Here is a 27,744-nt window from a genome sequence, read left to right as displayed (position 1 = left end):
GGGCCCTTTTTACAGAGGCGGCTGCCTTTTGGAATAGAAATCTGTGATTTAAACTAGGCTGATGAGCTGTTGCTCATTTGGGGAGATAGCAGCTTGCCCTTTTCTTCAATTTGATTTCTGCCTTTATCTTTAACATATAACAAAGGCAGATAGACAATGGAATAATGTGAAATGAACTGACGAATCCAGTTTGTGTTTTTTATAAACGTATCCTGGCTGACGAGCGTATGCAAATGAGACACATTAATATGCTTGCCTTGCTCCCGAGTCATTTTATATTTTTTCCCCTGATTAAAAAGGACATTTCTTATGTGACATTCCCCCTCTGCTCATATCAACACACACATGCAAGGGAATTTGATGGTGGTGTACAAGTAGGAACACATACACGCATAGGCAAAGACAAGCACTCAAACGCAACCCTTTAACTACAGACCACAGTTCAATATGCGCATGCCCTCTGAAAGATACGGAGTGCAACTCACCCAGTACTATCAAATGGCAGCCCACAGAAATCACATCAACACCTCTTTGTATTTTGACACAGTCCTAACTGTTACTGTTATGAGTCTCATGCAAAATATCCATCAGACGTACAGAGGAAAACAGCTCTATGCAACATTAATGGAACATTACTATGCTTTTAGAAGATCAAGGCTCAGGTTTGTTGTTCTTACCGGTTTTAAGGAGAGACTTGGTGCAACTTTGTTCCTATTATGTCTCGCTATCTCTGCCATGGCCGTATAGTCTGTGTGAACTTCAACACGCACAACACATCTACGCTGTAGCTTTACTGGTACAGTATGTATCTGCCGTTATTCTAACCTGTATAACCTTATCATTTCCTGGCAGCAATGCTGCCTCATTAAAACTATTGGCTCCTCTGATACCTCTAAAACCACAAAGACTTCCTTTAGCATTTTCTCACGATGGTTCACTTGTTGTCTTTATAGTTTGTGGTTTAATATTCAGCAAAGCACCACGTGTACCCGTAAACACGCCAAGTCCTTCGCACATTCATGCATACACACACACATACAGAATTCACTCGGTTTCTCTAAATGCATTTTTCTTCCCTGCTCTTTTTCTCTTCAAGCCTCAGCTTAATTATAAGTGGTATCTGTAACACAATGGAAGTGTATTTCAGTCAGTATTTGAATATGCTCAGCTCATTTCTGTCTTATCAATAGTGCTATGCATCACAAATGCAAAAGGGATTTATATGTTTCTCTCTAATTGCAATCATATTTATTGAAGTAAATGAAAGGCAGTGTCATTATTAGGAATGGCTACCTATTATAAATTTGCATTAACATAAACAATTTCAAGCAAACTCCTTGAATTTACAGTGAGGTCTGAGTTTTTGTCATAAAACTTTTCTCCAACATTTAAGACAAGATGGGGAGTAACTAAAAGATCGAAAAGCCATTAGATGAACTTTACTTTGTTATTTTGACGTGTATCGACACAAAACCCATCGACTAATCACAAAGCAATACCTCATTAAGTCCTAATGAACAAATTCATTGCATTAAACAAATCAATCATTATTCACAATGCTGAATTCCATCATATTTGCACCAAATCATTAATGAGACTGAGGGTGGGGGATTGAAGCTACAGTAATTTGACGTTAGGGGACAATGTGGGTATTTACCATATGTTACATGTACTAAGTGTTGAATGCTAAATATTTTGTGATCACACAAGGAGCAGGGACACCCAGATCCATTCAGAAGCTCTAAGTATGTTTTCAAAGTACAAACTGAGCTTCGTTGTCATTTCAAACATCAATTACCTCTGGGCAAAGTTGGTTTAGTTAGAGTTAGTGCTCTGGTAGGTAGAACAGACCAGATATGAGTTTCTTCTTGGCTTGTGTTTTGTTTCTGTTGCAGGTGGTCTTCGCAAGGCATCTAATTAATCCAATAAAAAATCTGCCTTATTTTCCTTCCTCTCTCTCTCGCTCTTTGACTTCACTGCATTATTACTTTTCGTAATGAGGCGAAAACACTCTGAACTGCACATGGAAGGCAGTCACAAGCCCTGCCAGATTCAATCCTAACTCCATCCTATGCCTAGAGCCTCTTGATCAAAACTCATAACCACTCTATCAAAAAGATGGGAAGCTTCAGAGGTGGGCTGTTTGATCTTAAATGGGAAAAAAGTAGACTTGCAGATATGTCCAAGATCAGATCTAATCTAGTTTTCAATGATGATGGATGTTTTTTTTTTCTTGCAAATATGAGCAATCACATACATCTTTGTTTTAGGTCCCACCCCTTGATCATTGTGGAGGTGTTTCCAGCTGCTTGAAAGAGAAAAAGCTCTGACTCTCTGACCAAATCACACCAACCGCACTCTCATGGACCAATATGTAGTGGACACCTTCTAAAAGCACAACAATCGAAAAACAGAAATGAATAAATAAAAATGTAACAAGAAATAACATTGGATCAACATAAAACTCTGCTTTAATGCAGAGAAAATGGCAGCAAGGGAACAAGGATTTGAAGAGTGCATGGACTCAATAGATCAGCGAGAAATATGAATGAACAGGAGCCTCTGCCTCTCCCTCTTTCCCTCGCACAATATGTCATTGAGGGCTGTTTAAGAGGTCCTGTCAACAGGTAGTTCAACTTTCAGCTCATCCCCGCTGATCAGTGGGAGCCCTCCTGACAGAGAGAAAAGAAAGACACCGGGAGGGAGCGAGAGAGAGAGAAAGAAAAATGTTGTGGGTCTTTTTATCTGTCCGTCGCTCTGACAGCCTTGCAGGGGATGCCATGGGAGGAAGATCAATGCAGGACAAGCGGATTCCCACAGTTCATTGTTCCGGGCCAGCCAAATCATCTTCCCAAGACGGCCGGGAGCTCAAAGCTTCCCTTTATGATAACCATCCCTGGTATTATTCCCACTATGATGATGGTGACCTGCAGATGTCTCTGTCTCTGTGTGTGTATGTGTGTGTGTGTGTGTGCATGTACATCTGTGAGTGCCTCTCCCCTCCTGAGTGTGTTACAATAGCGGTCACAGCAGCATGGACAGACCCCTGCAGCAGCGAATAAAGCACGGCAATGAGCGTTGGATTAATAGCGCCAAACATTTGTTAAGCAGTCTGTGTTTAGTGAAGCACAGTGACAGGAGCGAAAGGCAAATAAATAAATAAATAAAAATTATAGTAATTGACATGATAATGATAGTGAGCGTGCCTCATCTTATACACTGCATCAGTCCTGCTTTAATACTGCAACTACTGTAGCTTATTCAGTTGTTACTGTTATGTGCCACTGAACTGGTAATGACAATAGGTATTAAATAGATATTTATCAGTTTGCTGATACAGTGATTATTTTCACAGCAGACACATTAACATGTGTATATTTTAACAAGTAGTTCTTGGCAATTTTTTTTCTTAGTTAAGATTTGCGACGTATTCATCATACCATGCAGCCATTGAATGTATTAATTTCCCTACATATTACAAATTCCCTTGCAAACATTTGCTTTGACGATAACGTTTTGTTGACAGAAACGGAGCACAGACATGATATAGTTTAGAGTTTCAAGTCACAATGATCTCCACAGTGCAGTAAAAATGTAGTAAAATAAGAAAAGTGGTATTTGATAGACATGCAGAAATCAAATTCACTGCAGTAATTTTTATGGCCTATTAAATGTAATGCACGCAAAAACCATCAGGATGGTTCTTCACTTGTCCTAACTTGAGCAACAAACAGGAAACTATGAACTGCCACACGATGAATAATCCATTGTTTCCTTCTGACAGTTTATGTGTAATCTGTACTGGCCCAGATTTCAACCGTCAGTGCTTCCCTCTAGAAATCTTCATCATGCTTATATACTTGTTGTACACAAACTCTGATCTGTGGTTTTATTTCAACTCTCAATCTGCACCTTCCAAATCCAAACGGAACAATGGATGTGGCCTTTAAGATCAGCTTCTTCCTCATTTTGAAAATGTGCCTGTGATGTTTTGTAATGTACCAGGGTGGTTTGGTCTGCTCGCTGTCTGGTGACTAAACTCTTCTTCCTATCAAATCAGTCAGAAAAGCAGGACACAATACTGTGTGTGTGTGTGTGTGCGTTGGACAACAAACATGGCTGTGTAAAGCGCTCATGCATGGTTAGACTGCGGGAAGAAAGAGGCCAGAGAGACAATGACCACAGTGTAGTGACCACAGTCTTTCATAGCTTACATCACTGGTTACATTCTGAGCTGCATGTCAATGCTGCAAACAAGATACATACACACATACACACACAGAAATCTCTAGGTCAAATTATGGGCCAGCGCTGCCTTAATACTTCTGGCAGAGTGACTGCAGCGATGACATTCAAGATCGAGACTAAAACAAAGTCAAGTTCAGTCTTTCTTTCTCAGGTGGTGGCAGCGAGAAGGAAACAAACAGAGAGAAAGAGAAAGTAGTTGAATGTCAATACGGCCTAAATAACAGAATATCAGAAATAATTGCTGTTTTCTTCCGCTCATGCTGGGCGCATTCTGGTAGAGTTTTGCATAATGACTATAGTCGAGGGGGGGTGGTGGTGGAGGTAATGGTGGAGGGTGTGTGGCAGCGGTGGAGGTGGTGGTAAAGGGAGGGGTTGTTGTGACAGGTGCTGAAATCAAACTAGGGAGGCAAGGGAGACAAAGGTTCAATTTACTAAGAGGAGACTTTAATTGTTACACAGCTAATTAAGAGAAGAAGGATCTTTTTTTTGACTCGACTATTTACTGCAAGCTGTGTGTGCATGTACATTGGGAGGTAAATTGTGCCTTCAAGCCAAGTGAGCCTATAGTAAAGAGTCACGGTGTGTGTGTGTGTGTGTGTGTCTGTGCGTGCGCGTGTGTGTGTGTGTGGCTGTTATTCGTGTGTGTTTAGAGAAAGGATGGGGTCCTACCTCAACATACAACATATCTTTTCACAGCTTCTCTGCTGTTGGGAGTTTGGGATTTTCTCTTTCTTTTTTCAACTAAAACAAAAGTCTATGGCTAATTAGCAGCACTCATTACAGGAAGCGAGTCAGGTAATTATTTTACATCATGCTGCCGATAATTGAATGATTCTTCAATGTCTGGATGTCTGTTTGAAAGTATCTCTTTTTCTTCGGCTCCCCCTTGTCACCACCACCCCCCTCCACCCTTTTACTCCTTCTTCCTCTTTGTCTTTGAGGGAGATAAGAGAGAGGCTGGATACAGGTACTGCTGCCATATGCTCTTGAATGAAAAAGCTCTTCTGTCGAGGCAAATGGGATTTTTAAATATTGAAACTGCCGCATGTCTTTTTAATATGACCGTGTTAAATCTCTCTTTATTCCATCACTTTGATAAACTCCCCCTTTTCTGTCTCTCTCCTCTCCCACTTTCTGCGTGTCTCTCTTCTTTCTTTCTTTTTTTTTTTTTGGTTAATCTGAAGAGTTTGAAGGGAACTTCAGCTCTCTGAGAAGTAGTTAAACTTATTATGCAACCATGCTGTGTCTTTTTTTTTTTCTTTAAGCAGCACACTTCCTGTTTAAGAAAGCAAACTAATCTTATCAAAGCCATCAGCTCAGACTTGAGTGGAAATGCTTGCAATTCTCTGCATATGTTACAATATCTCTTAGTGGCGATTTAACTGCTATTGTTCTCACGCACTTTTGCCGTGACTGAGGAAGAAGAAAAAGAAAAAAAAATCACCACACTGCCTTCTTTCTCTCCTTTAGCCTCAAAGTCAGATGTGTACATTGAGCTAATGTGGCACTTAATACAAAACGAAAAGAGTGAGAGAGAGAGAGAGCACATTATCTACTTTAAGGCCAGGGTGTATTTATTACAGACTAATTGTAGCAGAGGAAGTGCTTTGGAGGGGTGTGCTCTCAGGAGAGAGGGCGGAGGGCCTCAGGGACATAAGAGAGCATGTTTATCTATCAGGCTTTATCAGAAAAACACTGCGGCGACTGCTCTTAAGATCAGAGATGGGGTTTGGGAGGAGTGGAGGAGGATGAAAAGGTTTACAGGAGGAAATAAAAGAAATGAAAGATGGATAAGGAGAAAAAGAATGGGAGAGGAAGAGACATGCCAGTGAGGCAGCTTTGGCATCGATGCCAACGCCTCAGTGAAAAGCAGTCGTGATTAAAGCAGGAAGGAGAAGTTGGGTGAAACCTCTGAGGAGCGTTTCTTTTTCTTTTCTTTTTTTTTTTTTCCCTGCAGGCTTCTCTGTGAACCGGACTACAAAACACACTGTTGAACATGAACATACACACACACACACACACACACACTCAAGTACAATCGGAGTATTGTCAGTACTCATACCAACTTTTACAATAGCAAAAATATATGAGATTGTAATTCATGGCAATTCATACAAGAATAAAGAGGGCAGAAAAGTACTAAATTCAAGTCTGTGTGTGTATGAACATTTTGTCCACTAAGTCCTTGAAAGCAGTGATTCTAAAGCAGTGGGCCTTCGGGCCTTGCAACACAGGAATAACTTCTGCAGTTGCCAGGGGATAATTTTAGAGCAGTTAGGTAATTTTAGAGTAGTAATTTTAGAGTAGTTCAAAAAAAATTGAAAAAGTGCAAATAAACAAACTAACAGGTGTATTCTAAACAGCAACTCACACCCAAATGACTGAACAGGTCAATTGCCAAGGAATGACAGCTGGAGAGAGGGTACCCACGACAGGCGTACGGGACCTTAGTCGTCATGTGGTTTCTGTTAAAATAAGTACGTTAGTTAGAAGTTAACTTACATACATGATGCAGGTCAAGTATGTTAAAAGCATAGGTAATAGTCCTGTGTTTGTTTGACACATCCACCCACCCTCCTCTTTCTGCTTCTACATCCACATCCATTTGTGCTGTCATAATCTTTAAGACCATTCAAGGCCTGTTTTTTTCTGAAACTGACAGCATAAGTAATTAATAAACAGTTCAGATAGTTAGATAAATGTCACAAATAAACTAGCTGAAGGTAAAAGACATCTGTTGTATTGTAACTTAAAAGTCATGAATAAATGTTAAAACACTGTACACGAACTGATTTATATTGAGATTGGACTTAGATGTACATTTACATTTTTGCTACATAAAGGTGCTCAAAGGTATAGTAGAAAGTATAGCAGAATGTACAATTGTGTGTGTGTGTGTGTGTGTGTGTATCAGCATTTGAAAGTATGCGCTGGCCATGTCCCAGGATTCCTTGCGTCTGTCTTCACCAGAGCTTCAACTCTGTGCTGTCTGTCCAGGCCAACACTGCATTTCTCTCATTCTTCTCTGCCCTGCCTGACCTTCAGCATCGTCACCGACTTATCTTCCACTACAAAGGCTACAGTACACACACTCATTAAAAAGACACGCACACACACATTTTTGTAAGTGTATGCTGTGGCGGGAGGCTAAGTTCATTAAGGCAGTGGATATTTATAATGAAAAATGACCTCTCTGTAGTACACTGTATGAACTTCTCCCTCGAGACACACACACACACATGCACGCACGCACACACACACAAACCTACTGCTATCAAACATACACAAAAGAGACTGCCCAGTAACTGTCTCTTTACACTGTTCAACACACAAACATATGCATACATACAGGCTCCTGTAGATGTGAATTCTGTTATGATGTAATGATATGCTGTACTTTGAGTTATGCATATCAAAATATGTAAAGAAAAAATACTGCCATTCTGGTAGGAGACATGTCCTGTATATATTTATTTCTGATTGGGTGCTAACCTAAAACACCACATTACTAAAATCCAAAACAGGTCAGCTGTGGCCTTTAGGGAGGAGTGATCTGTATTCATAAGAGGCACAACTACTGTCATTAGTGTCTAAGTGGTTGCTGAGGGTCGCTTGGACCTTGCAACTTTCATTGTTTATGACAGAAATATCTTGACATTTACAGTAGCATTATGAAAATGTCTGTGACCGCCGCTCTGGCCAAGACAAGCTAGTTTACTAGCCGGATGCTAACTGCTAGTGCCTGGCACTTGATGGAGCACTGAAGAGGCTGCATCAGTTTCTGTCAAATTCCCCCTCTGCGAAAACACACACATACACACACAAACACACACACACACACTAACGTCTTCTCCATGGGTTCCAGAGTAGCCCCAGGGTGTTGGATGTGGACAGTGGTGGGAGGTGGAGTTGGGGCGCGGGTGGTTATAATCTGCACGCCCTCTGCCTTCTCCCATCACTGCAAAACCCCTCTCCCTTTCTGCCTCACCTCCTTGGCAATCCTCACTCTCCCCTCACCCCACCTTCCTCCTATCCCTCTCCATATTTTCTCCCCCTGTATCTGATTAAGTTAACAATGTGGTGTTATTTGCATGCTGATTTTGCAGACCCCGACCCCGCCCCCCCCAACACCGCCACCCGCTCTCTCTGTCTCTCTCTCTCTCTCTCGCTCTCTCTCTCTCCTCAATTCTCTGACAAACAAGAGAGGCAGGATCAGAGTAATGTGATAGCACAGCAGCCAGCCAACGCAATCTGCCTCAAAGACCAGGTGTTCGCAATCCACCTCCCTCTTAATTCCTGCCCCCATCATTTCTCTTGTTTTTATTCCTGTAATTCTTCTCTTTTCTCCCCTCCCCTAGTTCTTCTTCTTCGTCTCCTCTCATCTATCCCTGGTGTGTTTATAAGGTTGTATTATAATCAAATCTGGAGCGAGGGAGGCCTGTCTTTTTTTATTAATTATAGGCCGCAGATGATGTGAATGTATTCCGAAAGCATCTTCAAAATAGGTCGGCGGTACAGTTTGCTATTCTTATCACATTTAAATGTCAACACAGTGCAAAGCCCTACAAATTAGTTCAGGCAGGCTTCAACCCCCATTTAACATTTAAAGCGCCATTCTGTAGGGCTCAAAGAGCGATTTAAATCAGTTTACACACACACACACGCACATATATATACGGAGATAGTGATTCGTCTTTCAAACTTCTCATTTCAACACAGACATTTAACTGCCAACCTTTGCCTGAGAGAATTCGGAGCACCATCGAGCGGGGTGGGGGTGGTGATGGAGGGGGGGGTGAAAAAAAGCAGGATGAGAGAACAAAAAAAAGAGATATAAAGCAACAGAAACAATGCATTAGCTTCATGAATAATAAATCTGCCTGTCTATCCGTGCAGAAAAGATCCAGGTTTTCAGCATCTCTGCATAAATCCACTGTCCGAATGAATAAATCAGAACAGGGGGACATTTTCTTGAGCTCTAGCCTATCACTGGTAAATAACAACAATGATGTGAAACACATCTGTTCATATGCGGTGCCAGCTAACCCCTATAGAGCACAACAAGACAATAGAATCCTAGCATTGTTGTTCCACATATCAGTGGCTGGGCATACCAAATAGAGTTTACTCATCTTACATGCTCGCACGCGCACACACACACACACACACACACACAGATCTATTGATAGAAACAAACACAATTAACAAATAGGAATCACGTACAATCCACCATAAAACAGCCAACATTAGTATCCTCGACAAAATTTCATCTGCATTATCCCTATTTCAATAGGAAAACCGAGACGTCTTGCGGTGAATTAAAAGCTCGATCCGCCGAACGTGACAGCTGGACACAATTGAAGGAAGGCAGGGAAGTTAAGAACTGTGGCTTTAAACTTTTCTAAAAGTAAAAACACCTCTTGACTTTTATCTATGAATCATTGAACAGAATTCCTAAGCCCTTCTAAGCACATCTGAGAGAGTTTGCATGACCGGATCAAAATTGCTTTGTTTTTGTTTAATCGGTCATTATGATTAATAAAAGTCTGGTGGTGCCACATGATCACATTCTTAGGCCTCTGTAGTGTAGCTCACAAAGACTTAGAACATAACATACAACCACAGAATGATTATTAATAATGATTCTGCCAAACCCTAAAGCTATATTCACTGAAAACTTGGGTCAGTGCATGCACATGCACATTTCAGTATACATAAATGCACCACATGACGAGATCAACGAGAACTAGCGAAGTGGACATTCCTCTGTGTTTACCTGCTACCCTAAAACTTGCATCACACGCACAGCAGTGAGAACTCTGATGAAGATGATTGGCATGAGGGTGAGTAAATAACGAAATCAATGCCATCTGCATCATATGTTGTCAACATCATGAGGAATAGTTTATATACGTGTCCAAGTTATGAAATGTTGATAGCAAACATACCAGTAAAATAATAGCTGACAAAATATTTTATTTTCCTACAATACCCCGTGTTGCGATCTGCTCATAGCATCTGGGCACTTATAGCACTTTGTTGGATTAAAGAAAAATCATGGTTATTCTAAATTTTGAAACTAAGATGGTCACTGCAAATGTATATTGGTTCCATATATTGGTTATCAGTCTCCTTGATTACTAATAAGAATCAGTATCAATTTCAGCCTTTTGCAAACCATGTTGGTCAATCCCAACTGTGCACAGTGTAAATCTAAATCTAAATCTAAATTAACCAATTACAAAAAATACTTTAACGTTAAACTTTCAAAAAACACAAAAAAAATTTACACAACTAAAACAGTGAGATCAAAACCCATGACTCCAGTTAATGCTTTGCCTAAACGGGGGACAGAGTTGCCTTCAAGAGTGTGTATAGTGTGCTCCAAGACACACACACACATACATCCAGAAAGAGGCCCTAAGTCAAAGGGGTTATGACAGGGGAGCCTTGAGGAGACGTTGGCTCTGTCAAGCTGTTTCATGCCATTGAGATGCAGGATCAACTACAAGCCTAGGAGACACACTTCTCGCACACACACTCACACAAACACACAGAGCCCTGGAGCAGTGGGCTTGTTATGAGACTTGCTTTGCATCGTTACACTGCTGACCCCAGTTCTTCCAATGACTATATGAATGTCTAGGAGGGACCAACTCAAGCAAACAAAGAAGACAATCAAAGATTTACACTAGATAAGACACAATATGACAAAATCCCTTGAAGGACATTCTGAAAATTTCAGAAGCCTAAATGGAGATCCACAAAACTAATACACTCCTCTATTGAGTTTAGTCCATTTCAGTTATTTATTAGTTAGTCTATCGTTACAGTATATACGCATAAGTGTATATTAGGTAGCCTAATATGAGAAGAGCCAGTGTAGGGGTCACAGAGAGACTTCAGTATCAGCTTACAATTGCCCTATTACATCAGCATAAGTAACTGAATCCAAAGAGCTAACTAGCTTATAAGAGACCCAATCCCTCTGACTGGCTTTCCTCTACCTCTAGGCTTGGCTATGACTCTTTCTCATCCAGCTCAAAGCAGAATGCTCTATGGGTGGGCTTAATGTGGACCACTGAAATGTCAAAGCATTATATATCCTTTTGCGCACAGAGTGGCCCCTAAGGGTTTAATTGACTATGCTGTAAAGTGAGTTTGAGAGCCGCGAGAGAGTGAGATGAAGATGAATATGTTTCATTAGAGGGCAAACAGAGCCTGATGGCTGGAATTGGCATTGAGAGAAGAGGAAGGATCTAACACGGATAAAACACACGTTTATCCATTCACAGTGAAATGCACAGGCGTATCTGTCCACTCCTTAGATAATCACCTACAGTGAACTTACTACAGTAGGGATTCATATTTAACATGTGTTCCTTTCGCCTCTTTCCTTTTCACCTCTATGTTTCTCTGAACCAAACGAGGAAGGAATGAGCTTCCAACGACTGCCTGGCGACTTCAAATACTTGTCAAACAAAGAACAGAGCAGAAGACAGAGAAAGGAGAAGGGGCCCTGCTACTATCCCGCGGCCTTCGTTTACCAATTATACTGAGTACCTGCTGACAGGTGGGTTGTCACAATGTCTGCTTAGCCACCCAACTCCCCTCATCTTCCCCCACTTGAACATCCCATCACTTTCCATCCTGCTCTGTTACAGCTTAGTGTGTGCAGTGGAGAGGAAGCTCGTCTCACCTCCAGGCAAACAGAGGAGACAAAAGAAACGGAGGATAGAAAGGATATGGAGGAAGATGCAGTAGAGGAGAGTTTGGCTTAGAGACTCAGGCTCTGATTTTGGAAACATTTAAGAGCGAGAAGGCATATGATGACAGGTTATCAGAGTTAAGGCGAGAAGTTGAGAGAACTGTTCAACAGAAATTTTTTGAGAACTGGTGATGACGTTACTGTATCAGGACATTCACCCTCGAACAGGCCCTACTACACCTAACCACTTCCAAAACATACATCTTTGCCGATGCATTGTCCAAGCTGAACACTCTACTTTGAAGCCAAGCTTGACTGAAATTGTTTCACTCTTGTTATTGAAAATTTTACCGTCAGTAATAGGATTTTAATAAAATTGCATTTTTAAATTTCTCCTCTCACTCTTCTCTCTCTTCACTGACAGTGTGTCTCTCCAATAGCACCTCTTTCCTGAAACACTGCGAAGAGGTTTGAGGACAGGGGGCCTCCCTCCACCACCCCCCTACCCATTTATCCTCCGTCTTGCCGTCTCAGAAACTCAGCCAGCCAACGAACACGACTGAGACAAAACATAACCATAATGGCTCATTAAAAGGAATGGAGACGACTTAGGCAAACAAAGCAGCCTTCACTGGGCTGTCACCGAAACTCCTGTGATGGTACGTCCAAACTCTCACTGGTGACAAGGAGGCGAAAATGTCTTCCTCCCACCGAAACTTGCTATGGTTTGGAGTGTTTTGACTGCGCTTGACATGTCTCTGTATTTGTTCAGTGACAAATCTAATGTGTGCACAGCAGAGTGACAGACCACTGCGCTCCAGAGATGAGAAAAGTGTGTGTTCACCCTCGTTTTCTCTTCTTCCTCACAGAGGAGATGTAAATCAACCAAAATGTCTAGAAGGGAGTTAGACTTGTTTGGTGTTGTGTTGTTTAAATCACAATAAGTTAAGTTTAAGCTAAGTGTTTGGCTTAAACTTAATTAAGGTAACAACTTTGCAGTATGAAAATCTGGCTATGTGGCTCAATATGGCTGGTTTGCTCTGAGCCTCAAATACAGTGTCAGTGCTTCTTGTCATAGATTCTTACAATGTCTGAACTCTGCTAAAGGGATTAATACCCTTCTTCATTCTTCCAAAGGATATTGCATCATTTGGTCTTTGATGATGGCAGAGGAGGGAGCTGTCTAAAGGATTCAACATGGTCCATCTAACAGGAGAAAAAGCTGAATGTGACATTTCTTTGTCAAAACTTTTACAATGGCTACATGTCACCATTACACAGGACATGTTGTTTTCTACTTGCTTCATCATTCTTGTCTTTAAAAATGTGTTGGCAATATAGTAGGATTTGGGTTTTAGAAGGAGGCCAAAGAACAATAATCAGGCGGTTAGGACAGCCTCTGACTGTGACGTTTCAAATTTCAAGAGACAAGTGCCGGATGTGAGCACAGGGCTGCACAAGAGCTCTCTGGGGCCCGAGAAAGATAAAGTGCTTCTCAAACTAAACTTATGACATTTGACAAATGGAAAACGAGTTGCAATCGATAAATACTGAGTAGTTTTCTAACACTCGACTGAAACTCTTCAACTTCTTTTGGAACATGTTTCTTACTGTTTCCTGACTGAAGCCAGAGTGTACAGCTAATCCCATAGGCCGCCACTGACCCAGCACCTACTGCAGTGAAAGCACAGTCGTATCTGCTTAGCAATCCCCCAGTAATTAAGGAAGGCCCGCACCATGCCTAAACCTCTCCCTGACACAGTGTTGTGTCTGCACTGCATGGAGACAAGGAGTCATAAGAGGCTTAAGGCTCATGTACCTGCTGCTCTATGTGTGTGCGTGTCTGTGTGTGTTTCAAGAACAGAGGAACGGCAGATTAAAAAAGTGATCGGAAAAGTAGAATTAACCACCGTCGCTGCTTTCTTAATTACTGTGAAGTCCACCTCTGTGTTAGCAGCACTTTAAATACCCTCCAACTCCCAAGAAGCCCAGAAAATCCAACTTGTAAATGAATGAACACACATGCACGCACACACAAACACACAGAATGACCAAAAACTGAACCCAGCACAGAAACTGGGCCAAACCATATGTCATCCTGCGTATTTTGGGATCGGACTAATTCATTTTGATGATCGCATAAAAATGATATCTTCAACAATAAAAAAAGAGCGAAAATTAAGAACTTTGAAGACAGCAAGAACAGACAGAGATGGTAAGAAGCAGGGAGAAAAAAGACGGCGACCAGAGGAGGAAGGCCTGTGGAGAATACATGTAATGAATCCAGGTCTTAAGGGGGAGTTCCAGGAGAGTGAAATAATGTGTGACCTCTGTAGGATCAGCATGCAGGGCAACATTATGATAAAAGTAAAATCATTTGACTGGGATTAAAAGACCTGTAATTGGGAGTTGCTGAAAATTTTTCAACCATGTTTTGTGAATTTCCAGGATGACACGAATTAAAAGATGGAAGAAAACCGAGAAAGAATAGGAGATGGAAAGACAGTTACGGCAAATGTTCTCAACTGAGAAAACTTAATGTGGAGATAATAGAAATGACAAAAACAGAAAAGGTGAAAGTTATCTATGCAAAGTCCAGTGGTTTGGAGAATTAGAAAGAATGACAGCCTTCTGTTGATGGTCAGAACAATAGGGGAGAGGGAAAAAAAAGAAAAGAGGGAGTAATATGAAAGGGCGGTAGAAACAAATCAGACAAAATCCCAGTTTCGCTTAGAATTTTGGCAAACAGGATGTGAAGGAAAGCATGAAAACAAAGTAAAGAAAAAATGGCTGAGGGAAAAAGCTTTAACAAAGATATGACTTCAGGTTGAGAGGTGTGATGATGTGGGGAGCTCGGTTTTGTAAAGTCACAGGAAAAGGTTGCAGGAAATGTAGCTGTGTTGACACTTCATACTTCCTTTCACAGACAGACAATCCATAAAGCGTGCCATTCAGATCTATTCACACTGCCTGTGTTCAGACAGCTCTTTCAAAACGTGATATGTACCATCATAGCAAAAAAAAAAAGATTCATTAATGTTGTTGTATATGCAGCCAGCTGAACATATTTCCAGTAAAGGCTGAAGACTGCAAGCGATCATTTTTACAATACATTTACTTTACAGAAACACAAACAATTTTTTTTCATTGTATTAAATACACCATACATGCAGCTAACTGCAGCCACCATCTTGTTGACCACATTCAGATGAGAGGATGGGCATGACTGAGGTGACTAACAAGGTTTTTTGTTTTGTTTTTCAAATCTGTGCTTGAAATCTGAGAGAAATAAGTCCGTTTTTGTGCATAAAAATCTGAAATCTTTTCATTCAACTTCTGAAAAATGAGAGTTCTTAATGTGACTTCCTACTTCTACTCAGTGTTATACTTTTTGCTTCATTACATTTGACAGCTATATGTTACTTTTATGATTTTACATATAGAACATATTCTTATCGCATGAAATATTATGGATTCTTACAGATTGTTGTTGTTGTACTGTTATTGTGTTGTGCTTAAACATCAATAACCAATAATACTGCACTCTGAAAATCTGCATATAATAAGTACTTTCAATTTTGACTGTCCAAACACTGAACCATTTCTGAAACGTCAACTACGAACTAAAATAAATAAATAAATAAATAAACACTAGGTGGATTTGATCTACACATTCAAATTGTGTCTAATTCAGTCTTTTCCAATCTGAAGTCAGTGCCATTATGTTAGAAAACACAACATAATTGTCTTTCAGTTGACAAGAACTAAAAATACACAAACAATAGCTTTGAGATGAGCAGAGGCAAAAAAGGAGAGAAAATGTTTTGTCCTTCAGCCATGTTTTCACTCCACTTTCCCACCCCATACCAATGACTGCAGAATAAACGGATATGTGAATTAAACCCCATTGTTTTAAGAAGATCTGCTGCTAAATTTAGGCACTGCTCTTGTTCTCCCTCAATGTGAAAGAATGTACCAGTTATGTTTGTGTGTTTTATTTTCTTCCTTTCCTTTATCCCTTATTGTAATCTAGGGCTACATACATCTCATGTTGTTTGAACAAGTGCGAGTCGTGTATCTATGCATGTGTCAAGGCAAGGGGGGGAACAGTACATACACACACACACACACACACACACACACATATATAGTTCAGCCATGCGATTTTTGCAATTAGAAAAGACACAAAAATAATTATTCTGCAGCGCAGTCAGTCGACATATCCTGAGTCGATGATGCACGGATCACGTGTTTTATAAAAAAGGTTAATCAGTTGTTAATCAGAGGATTAATAACTTGTTATTTTCTTTACAAAACCATTAATATTATGCCATAAATATTTAATGTTGATAGGTCTGTTTTTTGGGGGCTTTTTTTCCCTTTTCTTTTTTGGTGGGAGAGACGGCGTGGGCGCGGGGGGTGCGAGTGATATGTGCTTGGTGATGCAGGGCAGAGTGAGCAATATCCAGGCATTAATGTGCATTAATCATGCTTTGGTGAAGACAAATAAATTCATTCATGTTTATTAATACAACCTTGGAGAAAACAATACTCTTTACATTATTCACTGAGTTATTAATAAAGGATTTATGAACAGGAGGACCACAGGACAGAGACTGGGAATCAGGGAGACAGAAAGGCAGACAAAAAAAAAGAGGAAGGAATAAAAAAAAAAAAAAAGGAAAGACACAGAAAAGGGAGGTCAGAGCCAGGAGCATAAGTTCGTTAATGTTTAGGATGGAAGGGGCACAAGCGTCTAGGGAGGGGATGAAGTGTGTGTGTGTGCATGTTTAAGTGCGAGTGTGTGGGAAACAGAGCGAGAGTAGTCCACCACTGGAAAGCTGGGGGTTAAATATTTTCTGCCCTCACTCTTTCTCCTTAACAAATTACCCTGCCCGTTTGCTAATCAAAGCAAAACAAATATTGCTTTTCATTCGCTCGATTTGTTTGAATGAACATGCAGACATTCCCAAAATACTCATTCCCAGCTCAAATGTAATTAAATTGTGCCTTTAGTGAAAACATGCAGTGGTACTCCAATTAGTTGTGTTTTTGTCATTGGGTAAAGACGGAGAATGGCAGTGGGTGCGCCCCGGGCACCTTGGGGTCCCGAAATAGTCTTGGTGGGTGGGTGAGGGGTGGGAGAGTTGTTAGACAATGTTTGGGTGCACAAGGCTCACTGCAATGTCGGAAAAAAGTGTTGATTTGATTTAGCGATCTGATGGTATTTTGTGGTATTAATGTGCTGAAGAATTGTGATATGTGCTCCTGGCAGCATAAATCACTTGTTCAAGTACTTAATATGACCAATGTTGGATTCTTTTAACAATGTGTATTTTTTGGCAAACCTTAACGTGATGTTTCCCCCACACATCACAGCAGACAGTAAAAACCTGACAGGAGACGAGGGGAGAAAGACCAGCTCTCCAAACCATCGCCAATCTTTAACCATAGCAGTAGAAGATCAAGAAATAGTTGTACTTGTGAACAGTTATGAAAGCCAGTAGCAAATGTCAGTGTCTTGTCCAGCTCTATTGCCAGTCAAGAACATTAACTATGGACATTCAGTGAGGGTTTTGTGTACATCCAATTTCAGTGTTTTAAAAATTCTTGTTTTTTGCAATAGTTGCATCTGGCAATTATGGTATGATTAAGGTTAGGGAAAGATTGTGATCATGCCTTAAACTATGATTAAGGCAGTGGCAGCTTCTAATTACAAAAGCTATGTTCCAGCATGGTGTGTAAAGCTCCGAATCCATCTTTAGAATACTGTTATATTCCCTCAAAAAATTAAATTAGAAAAGACATTCCATCCAACAGCTCAGCTCAGTGTGGCTACTAAATCTTGATATCTTTCTTGCCAAGCATTAAGCAGTTATTGATAGCTTGAGAAATACAAATAGGGACAGCCTCCTACGATCTTGATTGGCTACTGGGCCAGCCACTCATAAATCCCTTTGTTTTACTGGTTTTACTGCTCTGTACTTGTTATCTATACCTATTTGTTTGTTAATAAGTGTGTATTCCATGGCTGGGACAGCATCTGCTGGAAAAGAAAAAACAAAATAGACTAATTTCAAACCATACAACTTCATTTGAAGTAATAGTACAAGGCTTACAGTTGGGGCATGTGACTACTTGCTTTAGCACTGTAAAGTAGTCTGATTCTCAGCCAGATTCAAAATCATATATCTTGTCAAATATATGACAAAATGATCTTTAAGAAAGACAATACAGGAAAAAGAGCAACACATATCTATGCTCATTTTGTCATTATGGTGTTCTTTACTAGCTCTCAGGGTATTATATCAACAGTACCAGTCAAAATGATGGAGAAGAAATTAGGAAGGTGCTTAATAGATTAATAATAAGTTTGTTGTGTCAGTGTTGTGTTAATGCACAACCACAATGACAATGGGTTTTGTGTACTGCTGTTGTTCCTCCAATCCATCTTTTATTCTGTCTTTCTCTCTTTCTCCACCTTAAATACCTTCTTTTTTCTTTGTCTTAAGCTCCAAATTGTGTTTTTATTGAAGGTCTATATGGATCGCTTGGCAAAATGTCATCCGTCAAGCTGTCGATGAATCCATCTTTTCATTTAACGATCAGCCTACCTGATGTGCATTTTACATGGCTCCATATACCTTTAATGGGAATCAATGGAAAGCAAATAATGCTGGAAGCCAGTAAGCTCCATGTCTGACGGACGGATGCGGACGCCAGCTATTTGTCAATACACATAGCTCTGTTCTTAGCCATGTGGCTTTGTACAGTATATGCCTGGATGAATATGGCTGCAAAGGTGGCTCACTGTGGGTTAGAGACTGGCTTACATATGAATCTTTACAATCCCGCTGCTACATTCTCCCACTTGCTTTGTCTTCATAAACTAAGGAAGAGACTGAGTGAAAGAGACAGAAAGAAAGGAGAAGGTGGAAATGATGAAGGCGGAAAGAGAGAAAGACAATTAATGAAAGAGGAGGGGGAAGAGATGGGGAGCAGAGGGCTTGAGAGAAGGATGAAGTGAAAGGGCTAAGAAGGGAGAGGGAAGGGAAGGACGGCCATTCGACATGGTTTCAGTTAAATACTGATTTCATCATACGATTGGTGTGTGTGTGTGTTGGGGGGGTGGCTGTGGTTGTGGCAGCTCTAAAACACATAACTTTTTACGAAGTGAAAATCAAATATTAAAAATGACAGGCCTTATAAGTGTGCTGAGTGAGCTCGGGTCACGGAGGGAGGGAGGCGCGGGCGGCTTGTCAGCTACTATCTGTCAGGGCGAATTAGAAACAATCAGGGCCGAGTGAAAGGGAAGGTGATTGTTATTAAGCGGCGGGGCCCTGCGAGCGGGCGCCCCAGATGTGGCCGTGCATATAAAAGAACAGGAAGCCGGCAGTTTAATTCAGGAAGCTTGCCGAGGCGAGCGAGCAATGCCACAAAGGAGGAGAGGGAGGCGGAGGGAGCTCGTGGAGGGGGGGGGGACAAAGGATATGAGGGGGCTGGGGCTTCTTGTCACTAATATGCTGGAAGTTACTTTGATAACACGTTAGGCCTTTTGTGGAATTGCGAAGTGACGCACCTTCTCTTTTTCCTTTTTTTTTTTCCTTTTTTCCTCCACTCATCCATCTTTGTCCATCCCGCACAGGGAAGTGGTGGGTCAGCCCATAGAGAGGGCAATAGGAAGAATTACGGGTGCGATCTAGATAAGTTGACTTTAACACACACACACACACACACACATACTGGAGTGAGGTGAGGTAGAGACAGCCAAGCCCATATATCAATTACAACCTGATATCCTGGGAGGGTGATAGGATGGAGAGAGAAACCCCAGAGTCCATGCGTTTGTGTGCGTGTGTGCGTGTGTGCAAGTGAGTGAGTGTGTGTGCTCCTGTCTCAGTGCCCAATCCCCCTGAACACTCTTTAAATCTTTCTTTTTCCTTTTTATAATCACCTGACAGTCCCTCTGTGTGTCTCCCCAAGGCGCTGTCGATGTTTGGTCTACGTGCACAGACTTTTTCTCCAGTGCTTGTGGACATGCACATTGATGGACATAGACATGACTCGGTTTTGACTCCTCCTAACAGGTAGTCCTGTTATCTGTCAAGCGGCCCTCGCCTACCCCTCTAGAACTCCTTTGAGACAGATATCAACACCCACAGACACCTATCAGGGAGAACAGGAATGAGTGGGGTGCAGAGGGGGATGTGAAGGGGGGAGTGGGGGCCATTTGGTGTATACAATATGTTAGTCAGGGGAGGGTGAGATATTTGAATGACACAGAGTGACAGTAATAAGCCAAGAGGCTGCAGACTCAAAAGTACAGCCGCCTGTGAGCCTTTAAAAACCACACTGCCACACAAACTCCACAAACTCCGAGGAAAAGAAACCTGACTTGATGTCTCACTTTAACTTTTAATTTGTTGAACGGATATCAAACAAAGTCTGATAACATAATTAGGAATAATAAAAACACAAGTACTAGATTTACTCTGAGCTTTATTTGACCTCACTGCGAGCCAATCACCCCCCTACCTCAGAGACAGAAAGTCAAGTGGATTCATTGCCTCTCAAATAGTTTCACTTAACACCAGTTACGTGAAATCAATGGGAAGTACAGAAGGAAGAAAGAGCAGGAATGAAGGAGGTTGTTAAGATAGTTTCTTTCATATAGTGCTTCTGTCTCGGAGCGTGAATGGCTTTGATTTCTATTTACTTTGTAGTGAGAGATATCGCAAGAAATTATCCTTCCCCTTAAGAATCACTGATCATCCAATAGGTTGAAATAAAGTAGGCTTGTCACATCTTCCCTCTCTCCCCTTTCTCCCCTCTCTCCCTCTCTCTTTCGCTCTTGTCGTCTTTATTGTGGTGATCAGTCGAACGTTTGCCTAACACAAGCCGTCTCTGGTTTCCACCTCCCAGGTTTTTCTCTCTATTGCCGCTGCTGATGTAGCGGAGGTTATATGGTGTTAAACACAGAGCCGCTAAACGTTCCCCAAGGTAATAACAGTCAGTGTATATACAGTAGTGTGCTGTATGGTGACGGGAAGTTGCTGCCAAGTGTGGGAGCAAGGGAGATGGAGAGAAAGAGGAGAGAGAGAGAGAGAGAGGGTGAAAGTAGAAAAAAGGATAGAAAATAATTAGAAGAAAAGGTGTAAGGTGAATAATTGCTAAACCAGATAAAGACAATGAGCTACTGATGTTGCACTGTTGAGACACTGTTCCATGCTGGGTGAGTGAGCACAGGTGCATGCACTGTGATTGTGGTCACGTGGGTTTAAATCCATCTTTCATCTATGCATCCACTACTATTTTCAATTTTTCAAGAATTCAAAAATATATTGCGCATTCAACAGTACCTACAACACAGTATCACTGCACTTTGGCAATGTAATCAATAGGATTTGTGTATATTATCACAAATTATGCACTTTTTTTTATGACAGCACAAGTCAAATATGGAAAATTTTTGTCTGTGTACACAACTTCTGAACATTAAATCAGGATCTTTCCTATTACAGCTACGTTGGATGTTGGTGTCTGTGAAGTGTCACAGGACACACAGGACACAGGACTAGGCACTGATCTGATACCACAGAATTTTTTTATGAGAAACAGGATTCTGCTACCCAGCAGCATCATGTTCAACTGTATGCACCTTAACAGATTTCTTACTGCACAGATAGCCAGTATCCATAAACAGCAAGTGACCTGTGTAATGTCGACCTCATTCATAACATGACGCCCATATTGGAGGGTTATTCGGTACGGCCAGTACGTAAAGTCTTAGTGTCAGAATCAGTACTGGGAAAGAAAAAAATGAGTTTGACCCGTCCCTATTGTTTGGTTAGGGTTAAGGAAAGATTGTGATCAAGTTTAAATAAACCAGCTGTTAGGATGTAAATGACTTTTTATATGGCCAGTCATCCACCCATACTTCTTTGCTATTTTTATGGCACAGTAATAGTAACAAACTACTTTCATCTTTCCTTCAGTTTTTTCTAGTATTTTCATTACCACCAGGTCCCCATTTCAAGAAAGCACGAGCACAAGTTGTTTCAAAGTTTGAATAAACAGCAAATTATGTCAATTAGCGAGTGAGGACAATCTCAGAATGCAGTTTGACTGCAGGGAGATTGCAATAAAAGATATGGATGCTGTGGGAGGTGGAAACTTTTCCCCTCCCCAATCCAATCGAACCCCACTTTTTCTCCAGGAAGTCAAATCCAGGCCATGTCTAAGATTTCACAACGATTAGTGAGGAAGGGATGAGAAGGGATATAGAGATGTACTAGAGCAGCATTAGCCATTAATCACCAAGGAGGGAGGGAGAGGGAGAGACGGAGAGAGGGAATGATAAAGAGAGAGGACTGTCCTAGCATGGCTCAGTATGGAACATGTACTTTTGCTGTCTGGACCTCCAGGGGTCTTGTGTTTGACTGCAGAACAAGGGCGCAGCAGCAGTGGAGAAGTTCCCTCATCCTGGCCCATTGAAAAGGGAAAAACATTAAAATGCTTTGTCTCAATTTATGACCAATATTTAAGACATTTCAGTGTATGTGGTGTATTTTGCAGTGGAATTGCATTTAAGCATGTTTATATCTGAACAGAATGCAAAGTTTACATTGCTGAGTAACTTGTCTGTAATGACAGCTGGCGTTTAAGTTTCTAATCTGGATAGATGACAATACTGGATATTGCTACTCTACAACAGTATTTCTTTTTTTGTTTTTTGTTCCTCATCAACATGTAACTCACTAGTTATGCACATCAAAGTTTTTTCTAAACCTTATTCATTTTCACAAAGAACCAAACTGATCTAAATTTCTAACAGGCTCTCAGCTCTTTGAAACATTTATCGTCACCTGTCAAAATGACTATAAAACAGTAGCAGCAATTTTGAGTTCACACACTGTCTTCCTCCTTCTGGAGTTGAAATCTAAAGACTGGGAAGAGTGTTGTCCGAACACATCACCTTCCAAAAGACTTGATAAATCATTTTAAACCGTCCTACAAACCTCAATTTTGTTTATTTAGCATACTATACCACAACCTAAATGACAAAATCGGTTCTTAAACAATCCATACCTTTTCTGGTCTGGCTGTCTTTTTGCCAGGGACTCCAAAACTGTTACAAAATAGATTCATACAACAATTCTGATCTGCCATGACTGGTTAAAGTTTGGTTAGGCACAGAAACGGCTTGGTTGGGAAAGATCAATGACCAAATAAAGAAAAAATGGTAACAACCATTTCTTGCGTCAAAAGTCACATGCTTTGTTGAGCAAACCATTTATCTGACCACCTTCCAAAGAGGTTTTGTGGCGTGAAGTCATGTTACTTTCACGTTTTCTTCAGTTAGTATTCGTATAACCAAATTCACTTGTCAGAAAAATGTAACTGTACCTTTGACAGAAAATTCTCATCACTTAAACGGAGGAAGATTGCAACCACTGTCTCTGTTCAAGGAAGGACCGAGGGTTAAGATTTCCCCCACGTGTTAAGAGATTAAATTGCATATTTACTGTAGGTCACATGATAAAACCAAAACATATCCATGACCACAGAGCAACTCCATGCACGAAGAAGGCTATGAAATGTTGCTGAAAGCTTTGGAAACACAGCAGAGGACTTTTTGATGATAATTATCTCATCAAACTGCTGTTCAAGGATGCACTGTGAAACTTACCTAAATATCAGAGCTTTAAAGTGTTCCAATCACTGGCATATAAAGATGGACGATGTCTCTCCACTTCACCCCATTGTACAAATGTACAGGCGCCACCATTGTTTGGAGCCAGAGACTGTACAGTGGTTGTGATATTGAGTTCCCACCCATACACCTACCTAACCCAGGTACCAGCAGTGCACAGCTGTCAATCATGACATTTCACCCCCCTTTTTATAACATCAAAATCTGTCACTAATTCAAAAACTAATTCAAAACAAACTTATCAGAAAAGTGAACACTTGAACATATAGAAGTGTGATATAACAGAAACTTTCTTTGGGAAAATTTTAGTTGACGTGTAGTTTGAGTTTTTAGTTTAGTCCATATCCCATCTGCTAACATGGGGGGGGTTATGACCTATGCTGGAGCCAGCCACCAGGGGGTAATTCAGATGTTTTTCACTTTTGGTGAGGGCTAGGGTTAGCTCTCATATCCTCCAGAGTAAATGGTTCGAACACAGAGCAATATGCCAATTTTATGATAAGGTTGTAGTCTCCAATACCTAAGAAACAGTAAAATCTCCTAAAGTGAAAAACATTTTGATGAAAAATCACATGGAAAACACATTACATAATAAGTTTGGACTGTTGTTGTAATGGATATTAGAAGTTATTTAAGCACTGTTTGTATAGAGCAGTGAAATATGACTACACAAGCTTTCAGCACAAGTTCAGGATATTGTATCAACATTTCTCCAACAATTGAATGTGAGTCTGACTACTGGACTGTTTGCACACAGGCTAATCTGTCAGCCAAATCATTATAAAAGTAACCAAGATTTGCTGTACAACAGTTTCCAGTCGCTTGTGACGTGATCATAACTACAAGCCTCGTCTTCCTCCCCCTCCACGCTCATCACTGTGGTGGGAGGCAAGGTGAAACAGGGTGACCATAACACCAGAATGGCCTTCACTTAGTGTTCCCCACATTTCCCTTTCTGTCTTCACCACCCCTTCCCGTTCCCTACGCCCAGTCCTCTCTTCTTATTTTTTATTTTTTTTATTTTTTTTTCTGTACTATGAATAAATTTAGTCTGTCCCGGACATGAAAATGTCAAATACCTAAAATACACCTAGGCTAAATAGCATATTAATTTTTAATGCCTGCTCATCCTATGCTGCTATTCTCATATCAGGCCTGTCTGCCAACAGCTGTTGCTGGCTCTCTGGCTGGGAATTTATCGTCCATCTAGATAAAGGAGGGGAGAGAGGGAGGGAATAAAAAAAGAAGAGATGGGAGACATTGTTCAGAAGACAAGAAAAAGGGGAGGGACGGACCTGTGTTTTCATGGATCCCTACCTTGCATTTATATCACCTATACTTCACAACTTTCTTATTTTGATATACGAGTGGGATTCAATTACACTAATGCCAAACATAAATTGTTCAACATTTCTTCCTTTTTTCCCCCTCCGTGCTGTGTTATAGCACAAGCCTCCTCATACATAAAAGAGAAATAAGGAGCAGAGTGTGATGACATTGACGCTGGAGGTAGTGACATTGGGGAGAGCGGCAGAGGGAGACGAGATGCACTGAAGCAATGTGCCAGTGTGGGTGTTGAATGCCACCCATGTGCGTTTTTAGGTGGCATGTGGTGGATGATTATCATAGATTATCACAATCCAGATTGTTACAAGTTCTGTGTGTGCACATAGCAGCAGTGTACTGTAGCTGTGTGACTGTGTGTGTGTGTGTGTGTGTGTTTTGGTTTAAGACAGAGTGCCTTTGGGGATAAGACTAAATGGTGAGTGAATGACGAACAGTTGGAGTGTGTGTGTGTGTATCTGTGCATTTGTCTGTGTGTGCTCTTTTATCATTACAGTGTAAGAAGAAAATATCATACAGGGTTTGGAAAAATGGGAAAAATCTTCAAATTGATGACATTAAACCACAAGGTATGAACTGTGTGTGAGCTTACCTTAACACTCCAACTGCATACTGGAGTGCAACCTGTCTGTTAGGATCAAGTGGCCACTCACTGTCACTCCTGACTGACTACCGCTTACTGGAATGACCACCTAGAGAGAGAAACAGAGGAAGGGGGAGGTTAGATGAGGAGGTGATAATGAAATATAGACCTGGAGAGGCGGGGGGGGGGGTGATGGAAGACGGACAGAGGATAGAGGATACAGCACGAAGAAGACAGTGATGGGTGGAAAGGAAGAAGGAAGATGCGGTGTAGGGGAAGGGGGGGGTCGATGTCAAGATGAAAATCTAACAAATTCAGCGAGCGACGCTGCAGAGGTCAAGGGAACGCAGCCGAAAAAGGTTAAAGATGAAATCAAAGCCAGCGCGCTGCGGTGCCCGGAGGCACAGCTGAAAATCTATCCCTCCAGGGCAAGGCCACCGCTGACGCGAGGCAGACAAGAAGCTAAATACTGCACGCCACTCGGGGATCTTTCATTTTCAACCGATCAATAAGGGCTTATATTTATCAGGGCCTCCGAGCAGCTGCCACGTCTGACAACCTCCACTTCATTTTTGCACTCCTCCTCTGCTCTTTTTTTCCTCCTCCTCTTCTCTTCCTCCTCCTCCTCAACATTGCACGCTAAATTGAGACCCATCGACCATGAAAAGGGGCAGAGACCCTGGATTGCCATTAACCCCCCTCGTGTCACTAGACTGCCTTATGCGCACAACGCACACACACACACACACACACACACACACACACACACACACACACACACACTAAATGCCCTGGAGATACAATTCTGCTAAAGGTCTGTCTCCCTTTGCTTTAAAGAAACATGCCTTATCATTATGGCCTTGGCACAGACACCAGCACCTCTTCATGTCTTTTGTTTCACAAGCTGCCCATGCCACCCAAGACACACACACACACACACACACACACACACACCCTCTGTCTTACGCCTGCACAGAGACAAACAAACACATACTGCCATGCCACAACCTGATTTCACTTTTAATTTCCACCATTTGTACATCTCTTTGTTGCCAAATTTATTTCATATAACAAAAAATATCAAATCCCGAATTACCATGATAAATCTGAGGAGCATTATGATAAGCAGAAGATTGGGTTTAGGGGTCTGAGTTAAAATAACTGGCTGTCTAATCATCTGCACAACAATATTTGCTGTGAGGCATTCTAAATAGATTATCGCTAGTCCATCTGTGTCATCATTGATTTATAAGGCATTAAGCTGCTTGGGGAAGAAAGAGGGCCTTGCCTTCTTTGCCATTAAAGGGGCTTCTTGTCAAAATCAGGGGCACGGCAATGGAACAACTGTGGCACTCGTCTAACCTCCCCTTTAATCGTCAGGCAAGAGGAAGTGAAAATAGGACGGGCGTATCTCTGTTTTTTTTTCCCCCCGAAAAAGGAAGTATGAATCCAAATTTTCTGCATCTCTTTTTGTTTGGCGATACAAAGAGAATGGGAGGAGGGGAGGAAGTACAGGAGAAAAAAAAAATACACAAGAGAGAAACAAATAGCACACACAAACACACATGCGCATACACACATGCAAAAAAAACAAAAAAAAAAAACAAGGGACATCATTAACATATGAATGCCATATGCAAATGGTAGGGAGAGAGCAGATGTTGTTGCATTTAATTGACCTATATGTGAATTGCATCCAAACCTTTCAGTGTGTTTTCTGGGCCCTCTGAGTACAGTTTTGACTGGCTTTCTAGTACCACTCAACATATGAGCAGGGAGCACAGCCATTTTAGCAGTGTTTAAACATAAAGGGGATTTGCCCAAAGATAGATAAAAATAAAATAGATTTGGGAGAGTGTCTTCTGAAAAACTATTAAACGCTGTGGTTATCCTCTTTCTGTGATCCCTCCACCTAAACTGACTGTATTTTGATTATTAACAGGTGGTGATGGAAAGTAACTAAAATTTACTCAAGTACTGTATTTGAGTACAGTGTTGAAGTACTCGACTACATTTCTTTGACAGCTATAGTCACAAGTGACTATGGAGATTAATTTTTCAAAAATATATATATTTATATTTTTCTTTTGGAATCTCTATGGTAAATACGCAAATATTGTTAAAGACTAAACCACCCAACAGTGTATA

At 41.1% G+C, this 27,744-nt stretch overlaps 1 protein-coding gene across 5 annotated transcripts in view; it reads right to left on the bottom strand.

Annotated features, from left to right (window-relative positions):
- znf536 (zinc finger protein 536) overlaps positions 1-27,744 on the bottom strand; it is a 195,061-nt gene that overhangs the window by 91,300 nt on the left and 76,017 nt on the right. For 4 of the 5 annotated variants that reach the window (XM_046395322.1, XM_046395411.1, XM_046395600.1 and 1 more), the window contains one exon: positions 25,606-25,705. The gene's annotated coding sequence lies outside the window, so the exon portion shown is untranslated. Of the gene's footprint in view, positions 1-677; positions 1,025-25,605; positions 25,706-27,744 lie in introns of those variants that run through there. The other variant, XM_046395541.1, reaches the window with a different exon arrangement.

The sequence above is a fragment of the Scatophagus argus genome, chromosome 1, assembly GCF_020382885.2.
Source record: "Scatophagus argus isolate fScaArg1 chromosome 1, fScaArg1.pri, whole genome shotgun sequence".
Lineage (NCBI taxonomy): Eukaryota > Metazoa > Chordata > Actinopteri > Scatophagidae > Scatophagus > Scatophagus argus.
This window is presented reverse-complemented; position numbering and strand designations above follow the sequence as displayed.